The sequence below is a fragment of the Kryptolebias marmoratus genome, linkage group LG9 (genome assembly GCF_001649575.2).
Source record: "Kryptolebias marmoratus isolate JLee-2015 linkage group LG9, ASM164957v2, whole genome shotgun sequence".
NCBI classification, from domain to species: Eukaryota; Metazoa; Chordata; class Actinopteri; order Cyprinodontiformes; family Rivulidae; genus Kryptolebias; species Kryptolebias marmoratus.
Window position 1 is genome coordinate 18,226,640 of NC_051438.1, and position 12,519 is coordinate 18,239,158.

The following is a 12,519-nucleotide window of genomic DNA, read 5'->3' on the forward strand; positions in this document are numbered from 1 at the left end:
CCACTGAGATCAAGATCTTATTCGCAAGAGGGACCTGGACAGAAAATCTGCAACACAACAACCCAGTTACACAGACGTAAAATAAGTTTAAAACAAATTACAGCCTAAAAGTAGAGACCCAGATTAACGGAATCACGTTGCTTGTTTTCAAGAATCCCTTGAAATAATTCCAGTGAAATAAAATGTGACATCTTGAGTTCGGACTGGAGCTGCCTCCATGCCATCGGAGCCGTAACACTGAATGGTTGCTCAAACGCATGGAAACACCAAAAGAAAGATGCTGCTGGAGCGTAAAGACCAGGCAATGGTAGATTGTCGAAGCAGGCTGGAGTCAAACTGAGTAGAGTTTTATAAATCAGAACACATGAACGGCGTTCCCGTGAAGGTCAGAGGCGCCGGGAAGGAAGCGCCTTCGTTGCCTCAGACGGACGTCAGATCTGGTTCCCCGTGACTGAAAACAGCGCGAGCGAGTGCTGACTGGACGGCCTCCTGGTTCCAATGAGAAGCACATGAGGAGAAGAATCTTGTCAGCGGTTTGATCTGACAGGAGCCGACCCGGAGTCCTCTAACAGGACTCAGATCCGTCCCTTCAGACCTGCCTTTCAGGGGCGGTGGAGGTGTGGGGGCATCTTTGGAGCAAATTCCAGATTTGAGAATCCTGTGAAGTCGGATCATCGCGTCGAAGCAAAGAGGAGACGACCCGTTTAGGTCGACGTGCTTTGAGGTTTCGTCATCGTCTCGCCCCTTTTTCGTCCGGTGTCAGAAGGGTAATTCACAGCAGATCCGTAATGAACGCGCTACTTGTCTTCCTGCCGTAAAAAGAAAGCAAACGACGGGGTGTTTTCTATAAAGACCTCCAGCATGAAGCCAGGACGATGATCAACTTGGTGCTCGCGTTCTTCCTTCCTTCCAGTGGCTCCTGGCTTGGTGTTCTGCCATGGATCTCTCTCTTTTTTTTATTATTAGTACCATTATTTTCCCAAGCGAACATCTCCCCCCACGGCTGGTGGAGAAGTTTACTGTTCAGGTTTGATGTTTCAAAGTGTGACAGAAAGAAGAGCCCTCCGCCTCAGACCTCCTCCGCTTGGATTCAAAGGAGCCTCTGAACCTTTAGGACAGACTTTCGAGTGTTTCCAGACCTGCAGGCTTCAGACTCGTCCCTGAGGAGACATTATTCACGGCTGGCGTTTGATCGGGACGTGACGTGTCTCTGAAGAAGCTGCGCGCTGACGGGTTTTTCTCTCGGGCTGGAGGCCAAACGCTGTCAGACTCAGATGGTCCCGGTCCCACCAGATAAGGGCTGCATGTACATCGAGAGTGCAAAACAGCTGTAGTAAAAAGCAGAACTTCATGTAATGAAACTAAAAAACTAACTTCTGAAGTGGCACCGATAATCAGATATGAGGCAACAAGACGAAGTCGGCCTAAAAAAGATCTTTTTTGCAGAACTTAGCTGTTTAATTGTGGAGAAAATACATTTAATAAGAGACATTTATTGTTTTAAAAGAGTAAATATGATTATTTATGGACAGCACTGAACTCACTGGAGGGATTCTGTGTCCTCTCTGGTCCAGGAACACCTTGAGATCCCCCAGGAAGAGCTGGAGGACGGAGGAGTGAACTTCCTGTTTGGACGGTTAGCTCCTCAACCTGAGAGAGAGATGGATGGATGGATGGATGGATGGATGGATGGATGGATGGATGGATGGATGGATGGATGGATGGATGGATGGATGATGGATGATAGATGGATTTATCGTTTTTCTCTGAATAAAATTGTCGACATGAATCCAAATGTTTAACCTGAAACTTGTTGAAATATTAACAACAAAAACTCAGTTTAATCAGTTTTTTAAATAATTTAATTGTTTCCTGGCGGACAGTGAGCCTTTATTGTGAAAATATTCCAAATATTCCTCCCGTCTGGTGAACATTCAGCTGAAGGCTGAGGCTGAATGACTTCATTCAATCAGGAGAAACAAGTCGCTTCAAACTGAACAGGAAGACAGAATCTGCAAAAAGTCAAGAATCTGTTCAAACAGAACACAAATAAAAGCACCAACCTGAGTAGAAAACAATAAACACGTGTTATAAATAAACAAGTGTTAAAAAGTGTTATAAAGGTTTTATTTGAGTGGATCTGGTTCCTGTGATGCTGCTGCTGTTTGACAAACTCAGGGAAATTCCATCTTATTAGAGCTAATTATCATTCTTCAATCTGTTTCTGTTTAAATTTGGTCCAGACAGCAATCAGTGAATGCACGTAAACACACCCTTACACACACACACACCCTCACACACACACACACACACACACACACACACACACACACACACACTCATTTCAATGTGGTCTTAATTTTCATTAAGGCTGGAGGTTGGAGCGTCAAGGAGACAGGGAGTCTCACGGTGCTCGAAACATAAAACAGGTCTTATCCGTCCTCCTCAGGTGGTGGGACACGTCCCTCTGAGGTGGTGGGACACGTTGATCGTCTCAGGTGGTGGGACACGTTGGTCCTCTCAGGTCATGGGACACGTCAGTCCTCTGAGGTGGTGGGACACGTCCCTCTGAGGTGGTGGGACTTGTTTCAGCTCTGCAGGACTCGGGGCGACGCTCCCTCCTCGCCACAGGGGGGCAGCAGAGGCCTGCAGGTCTCACTTTCTCACCTCAGGAAGTTGCCGGATGTGAAGCAGAACCTTCCCTCCTGAATGAAACTCGGCGCCGCTCCTCACACTGAAAACGAACCAGGGACACGTCTCCTCGGACTCGTCTCTGCCTCCAGCTTCCTGTTGCCTCGCGGAGCTCTGTCTGTCTGTTAGCAAAATATCTCAGCTCTGGACTGTTTTTAATGAAACAAATGAACTTTTTTGGAGCCAACCTGAGTCAAGATGGTGGCAGCTCCACAGAAGAACCGGCTGGGGGTCAAAGGTCAGGTCTGAGGAGATGTGTGAGGGTGGAGAGGAAATGATCTGCTGTCAGCTGGGAGATCAACGCAAATTAAAGACATAAAAACACGTTTCTGACGCTTCATTAAAGGCTGTAATGTTTCACTAAAATGCAGTGAAGCTAAAATTAACAAACATCCAGGAAAAATGAATAAAAACATCTTTATTTGAAGAAAATCAGTAGATTTCTGTCTTTTTCCTTTCTGGTTAGCAGGAAACGAGACGCCGTTCACTGTTTTTTCATTTTTATTGTCAAAGCTTCTCAGGATCAGATGATTAAATCTGTTCAGCTTCAGATTTAAACGTCATGTTTTATGTGACAATAAGAAAAAAAAACACCTTTTAGAGTAATGATCACGCAAAAGTTCACAAACAGAAGCTGTATTTTTTAAATGGATTTAAGCAAAAAAAAAAAACATCTTATTTTTACAGATTTGACTGTAAACGGGCCAAAAACATGAAGTGATTCAGTCCAAAGATGCTTCTGAAGGGTTAAAATGAAGCTGAAATTACAACTGAATTCAATTTTTCCTTTCTTATCTGTTTCCAGTGTAAAGCTCTGCTCATTTTGGGGCCTTCAAGCTGCATCTGAACACTGATGAAACAACAAACTCTGTGTTTGCTGAGATTTGCTGTGATGCTCTTCAGACGAAAACAAACCGTAGCGAAAGACGACGAGACGGCAGCTGGGGTCCGATCTTATCGAGGTTTGTTAAAGAGACGTCAGAAACTACAGCGGAGCGAGACGCACTCGGAGCTCAAACCTCAGCGTGATTAAAAACACGGAGGCGATTTAAATAATTTAATTTATTGTTTTTTTGTAACGACCACAGCATTTCCTGAACGTTTCATCCAAATCTGTTTTTACCTGATCTTTGCTGACAAACAGACAAACAAACCAACGGACACAACCGGAGGGAACAGAAGGGTCACATGTAGGAGCAGAGACATGTTATTTACAGAGGGGTTACCTGTGACCTTTGACCTTTGACCCCATGGACCTTGAAACCAACAGGCACCATCTTTGACCCACGAGGTGTCCAGCTGTGAAGTTTGACGTCCCTCCATTACACTGCTGCAGAGTTCGAGCACTGGGTAAACTGTGATGTTGACCTTTGACCCCGTCACCTTGAAATCAGTGGTGATCACCCTTGACCCACGAGGTGTCCAGCTGCAGAGTTAGAGCACGGGCTGACCTTTAACCTGATCACCACCTAAATCTAACCCCTTTGTCCCTTGTAGCATGCTTGACGTTTCCTGAAATCTGGTTCCTGTAATCTTGTCCACAGAAGGACAGACAAATGGACAGATGGACAGAGGGACAGAGGGATGGACAGATGGACAGATGGACGATACCAAAAACATGTCCTCCTTGGTGGAGGTGACCATATTCTTATTTGGAAGGAGCGGACTGACCTCCTGCCGAGTCAACCTGAACTCTGACCCGTTTCCAGTCAAACGTGTCCTCGTCCTCGGGTTGTGACAGGGGGACGGCGTCTTTATCGGCGGGACGAACTGAACAGTTTGTGTCGTTTCCGTCACTCGAACCAGAGAACAGAGAACAAACCCAAACACGAAACGGGCTGTGTTTAAATTCCCAACGCAAAGGAGGGAAAGCAGCTCATCTTTCTGTTGCCTTTCTCTCTAGAGGACAGGAGTCTTCATCTGCAGCGGCGGGGAGGACAATCTCGCGCTGTGGCCCGTGGTCCGTCAGCAGGAGATACCGCAGGAGATACCGAGCGGCTGCTGCCAGGAGAAGAGCTGGAGGTTAGACACACACAGATGCCCACAAGTCAATATTAGTTTAGATCTCTTTGGGGAAAAAAAAAAAAAAAAGTTCAAAACACAAAGAAGTTTTTTTTTCCCCCCTCCGAGTGGCCGAATCCATCATTAGATTAGGATGAAATCAGATGTGGCAAAGCCTGGGAGCTTTGAGGTTGGTTTCTGGAGCGGAGGAGGTGGGGGAGGCGGCGGGGGGGACGCTGGCAGGAAAGACAGCGTCTGCATGAGACGAGCTCCTTCGCAGCGAACCGTCCCAATTGAAAGAAGATGTGGGGCTGGAGTCCAGGTCCAAGCTGGCCCGAGTTATCCCTCCACGATTGGTATTTGACCCTCCGGGGCCCGGAGCCATTATCCTCCCGCCGTGCTCTCCGGCTCTGAAGCTCGGCGGGGTCCCGCCGGCCATTTGACTCCCGAACCGGAGCTGCGCCTTCGCAGCCTTCGAGGCACGCAGGTGCTTAAAAGTAATTAGGACTTTCACTTTTATTCTTTTTTTTTTTTTCCCACAGGGACTCCTACTGTTGGAAAACGACAGCCGCCACCGGCGCTGCTGGAGAATCAAAGGGATCCTGCGGCGCCGTTAGGCCCGTGGGCCAACCGAACGACTCCCTCTGGCTTGAATTACGAATCGGAGCTCCTCGGAGCCCGAGTTAAAGAAAACCCCTCCTGAGTGTGCGTGAAACCAGCGCAGCGCCAGCACGGGGGCGAGCGCGTTCGCATAAATATGAGATAATTACACGACAGCGCTCCCACCGCCGGCGACAGCGAGTGATGGATGAGCCGGGAGGAGCGGGAAAACATGAGGAAGGCGAGCGGAGAGGGATGGGGCGGGGAGGGGGGGACAAAAGGCCGGGGTGGAAGGTTGGGTAAGTGGCGGTGGAGCTCCTCCAGCGTCCCGGGCCCTTTCAGCTCGGGCCCAGCTGCTGTTGCTGCCTTTTAAGGTGCTCCGTGAGCTCAGGCAGATAATGGAAGCAGCCGGAGGGCCGAAGGGAAGGTGTGGGCCCCGGGCCGGGGGCCGGTGCCGGGGCCGGAGGAGTGGAAGGAAGAGGGAGATTAGGAGCGATAACAGTCGGAGCGAGAGGCTCCGAGGCGAACGCCGGAGCGCGATAAGATCGTGCATTAACTTAAAAGCAGACTTTAATGAAAGTCGGCAAAGAGCTTAAGGAGGATCCGCAGCAGCCCGGTCCGATGTTCTGCTGCTCCAGTTCTGCCTCTTATGTCTCCCCCGACACCGAGTCCCGATCCGATTAATTCAGTGGTGTCCAACCCTGGTCCTGGAGGGCCACCATCCTGCAGGTTTGAGATGTTTCCCTGCTCCTCAGCAGGTCTGCAAGTTCTGCAGGAGCCTGTTAATCACTCGGTCATTCAAATCAGGTGTGTCAAAGCAGAGACATGCAGGACAGTGGTCCTCCAGGACCAGGATTGGACACCACTGGATTAACTGATGCCGTTGAGCGCTTGTCCCCTTTTCATGTCGCTCCTCAAGGATCCTTGAAGAAAAGAAAAAAAACTCCAGGTGGTGACCAGGTAAAGTTTCCATAAGGTGACTCGCTGATTGAGAATTTGGATTCGGACCGGGCGGCCATGCTGCCTTCACGTCAGGACCGGGTCGGGCAGACAGCTCAGGGCGGAAGAGACCCCCATAGCCACACCCTGGCGCCGCCCTAAATATCCGTGGCAGGGTGGGCGTGAGGTGGGCGTCCAGGAGAGGATCGCAGGAACCTGTCTGGTGAGTACGAGCGGTTTACTGAAAATCTACGTCTCTAAGGAGCTGTGATGGACACGGAGTCCAGCTGCAGGTTTCAGAACATAACCAGCCGAATTAACACAAAGCTGCTGGGACGTCCAACACTCTGCCCCTGTCCGGGTGAGCTTTGGTTCAAAGATGGTCGCTTGTCAAGCCGCCACCCTCAGAAGCCCCATTACAAGATCATTTAAAACCGTCCCGTAAGCGCTGGGCTCTGAAACCATCGGGTTTAAGTTGACGCCAGGACAGCCGCGGGGGGTGGTTGCGGACGCCGATCGTTCGAACACCTTTGTCCAAAGCAACGTGAGGATCTGTAGCTGGGGCGGCCACAAACTGACAAGAAAACAGCGTCAGATCAAACACCGAAAGCTGAAGGATAACACGGCACCGTATCCAACCGTTTTCCCCCTCAGCTTATCGAACGGAGACTCGTTTCCAGATCGAGTCCAAAGAGGGCTGGGGGTGTACACGTTTCACTTCTGCTGTCTGTTTTACATTGTTTTCACTGCGTCTTAGCCGTCCCATTTGTTCATTTCTGCTGTTAAACCACAACAGTCGTGGCAAATCATTACCAGCTGTCAGCACTTTGATTTGATTGCGGGACGCGTCAATCAAGCGCGGCCACGTTGCACAGAAATTAAATTCTAGTCACTCGTTATTCCAGCTCCCATCTGAGGCCGTCTCCCCCAAGGAAACCGTCGGGCTGTCAGACAAGAGCCGAACAGATCCAGAGTGAAACTGACCAGAGCTTGTGATCTCTGTTCCAACTACCGAGTAAACGCGACATGAAAGCCCGCTTTTATTCAAAGCAACTTGTTCTGGATTACTATTGAGCATTCTTGCTCCTAGCAGTGAATACATGCACGGCAGCTGGGAGTCTTTTCATTTTGTTCAAGAAGCAGAAAAGGAAAAAAAATTCTGAATTTAAACCAACGTGACAGAAATAAGGTATGGGACTGTGGGAATTACTCCTCTTGGATAATTCTGCAGCTTGGGACTCTGAGCATCTCCTGGACGGTGTCCTCCCCGGGGCAGACGTCGCCACGCCTTGTTCGAGTTTGTTTCGGTCCAGTCTCGCCTAAGTGTGTTTAAATGGCGGAAGGACCGCAAAGAAATTAAAGAAAAAAGGAAACTCAGACAGCATGACGGAATGAAGAAATAGCATCGCATTACCACGGGGTGTTTTTTTTTTTTTTTTTTTTCAAAAAAAAGATGGCCGTAAAAAGATACGCCTTGTGTCCTTTCCAGGCCTGGAACGTGGGGGGGTATTTGGTTCTGCCTTTTTTAAACGGTGCTCTGCAGGAGAACAAAACGGTCTGGGTTTCGTGAGATTTTCAAGGAAGTTAAGAGGACGCTGGGAGCAAACGTGTCCACAAATGTCAGACACGGTCACGCTCGGAGCCTTTAAGGATTTATTTTGCACAGATTAAACCCCCGGGGTTTGGGGAAGATACGCGATTAAAGTAAATATCTACAGGTGGTTCTCTAAAGTTAAGTTTATTTGTTTTGCTCACATTCTGCAAGGACAAAGGTTTTGGGTCATCCTTAGTGTCGCCTATCTTTTATAAGCTTTTAAAGTGGTCTTCATCGGTTGTTCTTCAGGCTTTGAGGGTCTTTCAGAGTGTTTCTTTTGAAGTTTGGCTGCTTTTTCATGGAGAGGACAAAAGAACACACACACACACACAACTGCAGCAGACAAACAATATCTGACAGTCATATCTTTTAAAAACATCAAAGACCTGACACAGGAACTGAGACATAAATCATCCTTCAGCTGATGATCTGCCAAGTTTTCAGCTAATTCCTCTCTGGGAGTCACCCTGTTGGTGCTAAAATACTAATTTATTCATCAAACTGTGATAACTTTGGGATATTTTTTACATTCAATTAGAGAAATTAAAAGGAAAAAGTGTTTTTGTTTCAGGCTGCCATAACAAAGTTACTAACTAGCTCGTTTCTAGGTCGTTAGTAACTTTAGCTTGTTTCTAGCTAGCTAGTACTTTAGTCAGAAACTAGCTATAGATCCAATTTTTAGATGTTTTTTTTAATAAAGTTGTGTTATATATTACCACACTTGTTTACACTTTAAGGAGTTTAGGAGACATTTTCTGCTTGCAGAAATCACAGGTCAAAGTAACCTAACAACGCTACTAGCTAGCAAATTTCTAGTTAGATGGCTAGCACTTTAGCTAGTTTCTGACTAGAAAAACTGTTAAAATTTTTATTCTCTTTTTTTATATGTTCAACAACTGTGATTCATCTCTTGAGTTTAGATGTTTTTGATGTCTGAATGATTCATAGGTCAGAGTTAAATGGCTTAATAACGTTACTAGCTAGCAACCTTCTAGCTAGCTACCTTCAGCGTTGCCAAATTAGCACCTTTGTCGCCAGATTTAGCAAGTTTTCAGACCTCGCTAGGGACTTTTTTTTTTCTAAAAAGCAACTAGCGACAAATATTGGAGACTTTTGAAAACACTGACGCAAGCAACAACAACAAAAAAAGTTAATTTGTAGTTTTAGCTATACTTAAGCTGAGTTTTCTCACCGCATTATTGTTCATTGGTCATGTAGGCAATTAGTTGATGACGCCATTTAGCAACTTTTAGCGACATTTCGGACAGCCAAAAGCGACTTTCCTTCCTGGGAGCTTTTTACGCCTGAAATGATTTATGATTTCAGCTTCTCCAACACTCAAGTAATACCTTTTTACCTAATAATTAATACACATTTATCACTAATGCCTGTTTAATATGAACCAGAGCTGTAATGAGGCTCACTGATGTGTTTTCATCTGGAAGACATAAGCCTGTTGTCATGAAATACCACCAGCCTGACATGTCGTTTGTACTAATCTCTTTTTTTTTGTCTGTCATTGGACACCTTGTAGGAGCTGGCCGTGGCGCACCTGCGCCATACTTTTTTTAACCTTTAATCTTGATTTATGCGTCCTCGTTAGCGCCGTCTACCAAGTGGCCCACATAAATGAACCGGTGCCAGAGCAGCCTCTGGTGAGGAAGAGCAAATGAAGTGCAACTTTCAACATAATTTAAAATGAGCCAAACGAAATCCGATCAATCCCAAAACTGCGAAGGAACGCCGGACGGAGCGTGCCCGGAGTGGCAGGCTGTGGGTTCACAAGGCAGAGAGTACTTTAAGTGGCGTTTTTCTTTGAAGCTTCTTCAGCACGTGCCGTGTGCTTGCAGCGATTAGCTTAGCATCGCCGTGCGTCTCCTCCAAACGGAGTGTGTGTAGCTCCTCGCATAATCCCGTCTTTTTGTGTCGAGCAGACAGTTTAAAAGCCTCGTATTTACCTTTCGCACCATTCGCCCTCTTTGTGTCGCCGAATAGAGGCATGTGTGTGTGTGTGAAAGAGGGCGCGCTTGTGAGTGTTCGTTGTGTGGGAGGACAGCTGGTTCAAAACAGGCGTTTTAGTTTCTAACAAACCGTAACATGTCAAACATGTAATGTAGACGGCAACAGAGCGATACGTAAAACGCCTCATTGACTCCCGTCCAGAGCCTCGGGGAGATGAAAAGAGAGAGAGAGAGAAAAGCTTTTACTCAACTGCTCAAACTGGAACTATTAATCATGTTGGAAATTCTTATAACTGATGGGGAGAAAAGAAAAAAAAGAAAAATTTGGCTAAATAATTAGGTTTGTTTCTGGCTGAAGCTGCTCAAATCACCTCAGGCTAGTTTTCCGTGCCGAGGTTCAGCTTGTGTTTGGAAACGTGTGTTTACATCTCTCAGCCCACTTCCTTAACGACTCCAAATTTGTAAAAAAATCTCTGATTTACGTGTTTGGCTAAACTGCCCCCGGGGTCGAGGCCCCCGTCGGCGCTAATCCGGATATTCCTTTAAACAGATTTCCTGCTGCGTTTGAGCCTCCTGCCTTCGTCTCCGTGTGGACCGGAAACAGCAGAGCTTCGTTCCCGCTCACTTTGAGCCACAGAAACCCAAACAACAACGGAGCCGGTTTTATCCTGTCGCCCTCAAACTTTCAATATGTGCTGAAAGAGTTAAGAACTGGGAGGAAAATGTAAACGGTGTCAAAGAAAAAGCAAAAGTTTGGGCAGAATCTTTATGATTATATGGTTTTAAACTTTAGTTAAGCTAGGGGGCGCCATTTTCTGTGGGGAGCCCCAAAACTGTATTTTTTTTAAAGGGTTCCAGAGTGAAAAACACCTGAAACGACACCGTTGCGTTTTCATGTAGACGACCAAAACACGACTTTTTGAAAACTATGATGTCGTAGCCCTGCCTCTAACCTAACCCATGACTCCAGGGAGTCTTCTTCTTCTTCTTCTGTTTACATTTTGCGAAATGTCTGGTGTTCGGTCTGTGGTTAGTGAGCCAGAGAGGGCTTCCCGTACTGTAGTTCTTCCGAACAGTGGTTCTTGATCCTTTGCATTACTGAGGCAGAATTTTCTGCTGCAGATCTTTTTTATTTTTTTTTTTGGAAGTTCATTCGGTTTCTGCAGAGCTCCTCAAGCCCCTCCACGACCCACAGAGGCCCCGATGCCAACTTTGAGAACCAGAGTGTGTGTGAGACGTTCAGAAATCATAAATCTTCACACAAACTTCAAAGGGGAGGAATTTCTCCTCCAGTCGACACAACAAAAGGGGGTAAAAATCTATTTGGTGGAAGAAGATCCTCCGTCTGGATGAAGATCTGGACCTCGTTCCTGCCGTAAATATTCCGTCACGTCAGGGTTTCAGGTCGTGTTTTTTTCACGGCGAGGTTCTGTAAGACTTCGCAGCCGTGCATACCTGACCTATTCAGCCACCAGATGAATGAACCCCCCCCCCCGTCTTTATCTCCCTAATTGCTTTTGAAAACATGTCGAGGAGCTGAACAACACGGGGAGTGACAAGCTGGTGGTGTTTTCCTGAGGGACTATGTCAACAAGCACAGACAGTGACATGAAAGAGCTCGCACACCTCTGCGGTTTCGCCTGCTCACACGGACGACCGATTGATTAACTCATAAATCAGCCTCATCCCAGGCCCCGGGGCTTCGGAGTGCCCCCCCCTTTAGAAACTCAAAAAAAAAAGGGTTGTGAAGCTGCGGCCCAACCCTGCAGCCTCAAGCTAAGTAAGTGGAGGCGGGATGTTCCAGCTCATGGCAGAAACCCAGCAGGAGGGAGAGGCCAGGTGGAGCGTGGGTGGGGGTGGGGGTGGGAGAGACTAAAACAAAACTAAACGGGTGGGGTCACCAAGACAACAGGTAGGGATTAGTTTGTGTTGTCAGAGAGACAGGAAGGGATGGAGAGAGAGGAAACACCGAGGGATGGAAACGTGTTAAAAAGACAAAGAGGCAGACGGACCTGATGGAGCTCTGCCAGAGACACAGGGACACAGGGACACAGAGACAGAAGACGGAGACAGAGACAGACAGAGAGAGAGAGGGACACAGAGACACAAGACGGAGACAGAGACAAACAGAGAGAGAGGGAGAGACAGAGACAGACAGACAGAGAGAGACAGAGAGAGAGGGAGACAGAGAGACACAAGAGAGGGACACAGAGACACAAGACGGAGAGAGAGACAGACAGAGAGAGAGAGAGGGACACAGAGACACAAGACGGAGACAGAGAGAGAGGGAGAGACAGAGACAGACAGACAGAGAGAGAGGGAGACAGACAGAGACACACAACAGAGACAGACAGAGAGAGAGGGACACAGAGAGACAAGATGGAGACAGAGACAGACAGAGAGAGACAGAAACAGTCAGAGAAAGAAAGACAGAGACAAAGAGGGAGGAGGACAGAGAGGGAGACAGAGACAGACAGAGAGAGAGACACAAACAGAGACAGACAAAGACGGAGACAGAGACAGAGAGACAAACAAAGACAGAGACAGGGAGCACAGAGGAATGCAGTAAATCCCTGAATGACTGAGTTTTCCTCTGGAGAAAGAAAAGAAGAATTTTTATGTGCTGCAGGTGAGCAGAGGAGGAGAAGAGACGGCAGATGGGAAGAAAAAACAACAAAAAAGATGGAGGGAGCGCGGGGGCGGCCCGGGGAATCATGGGGGGGGGGGGGGGGG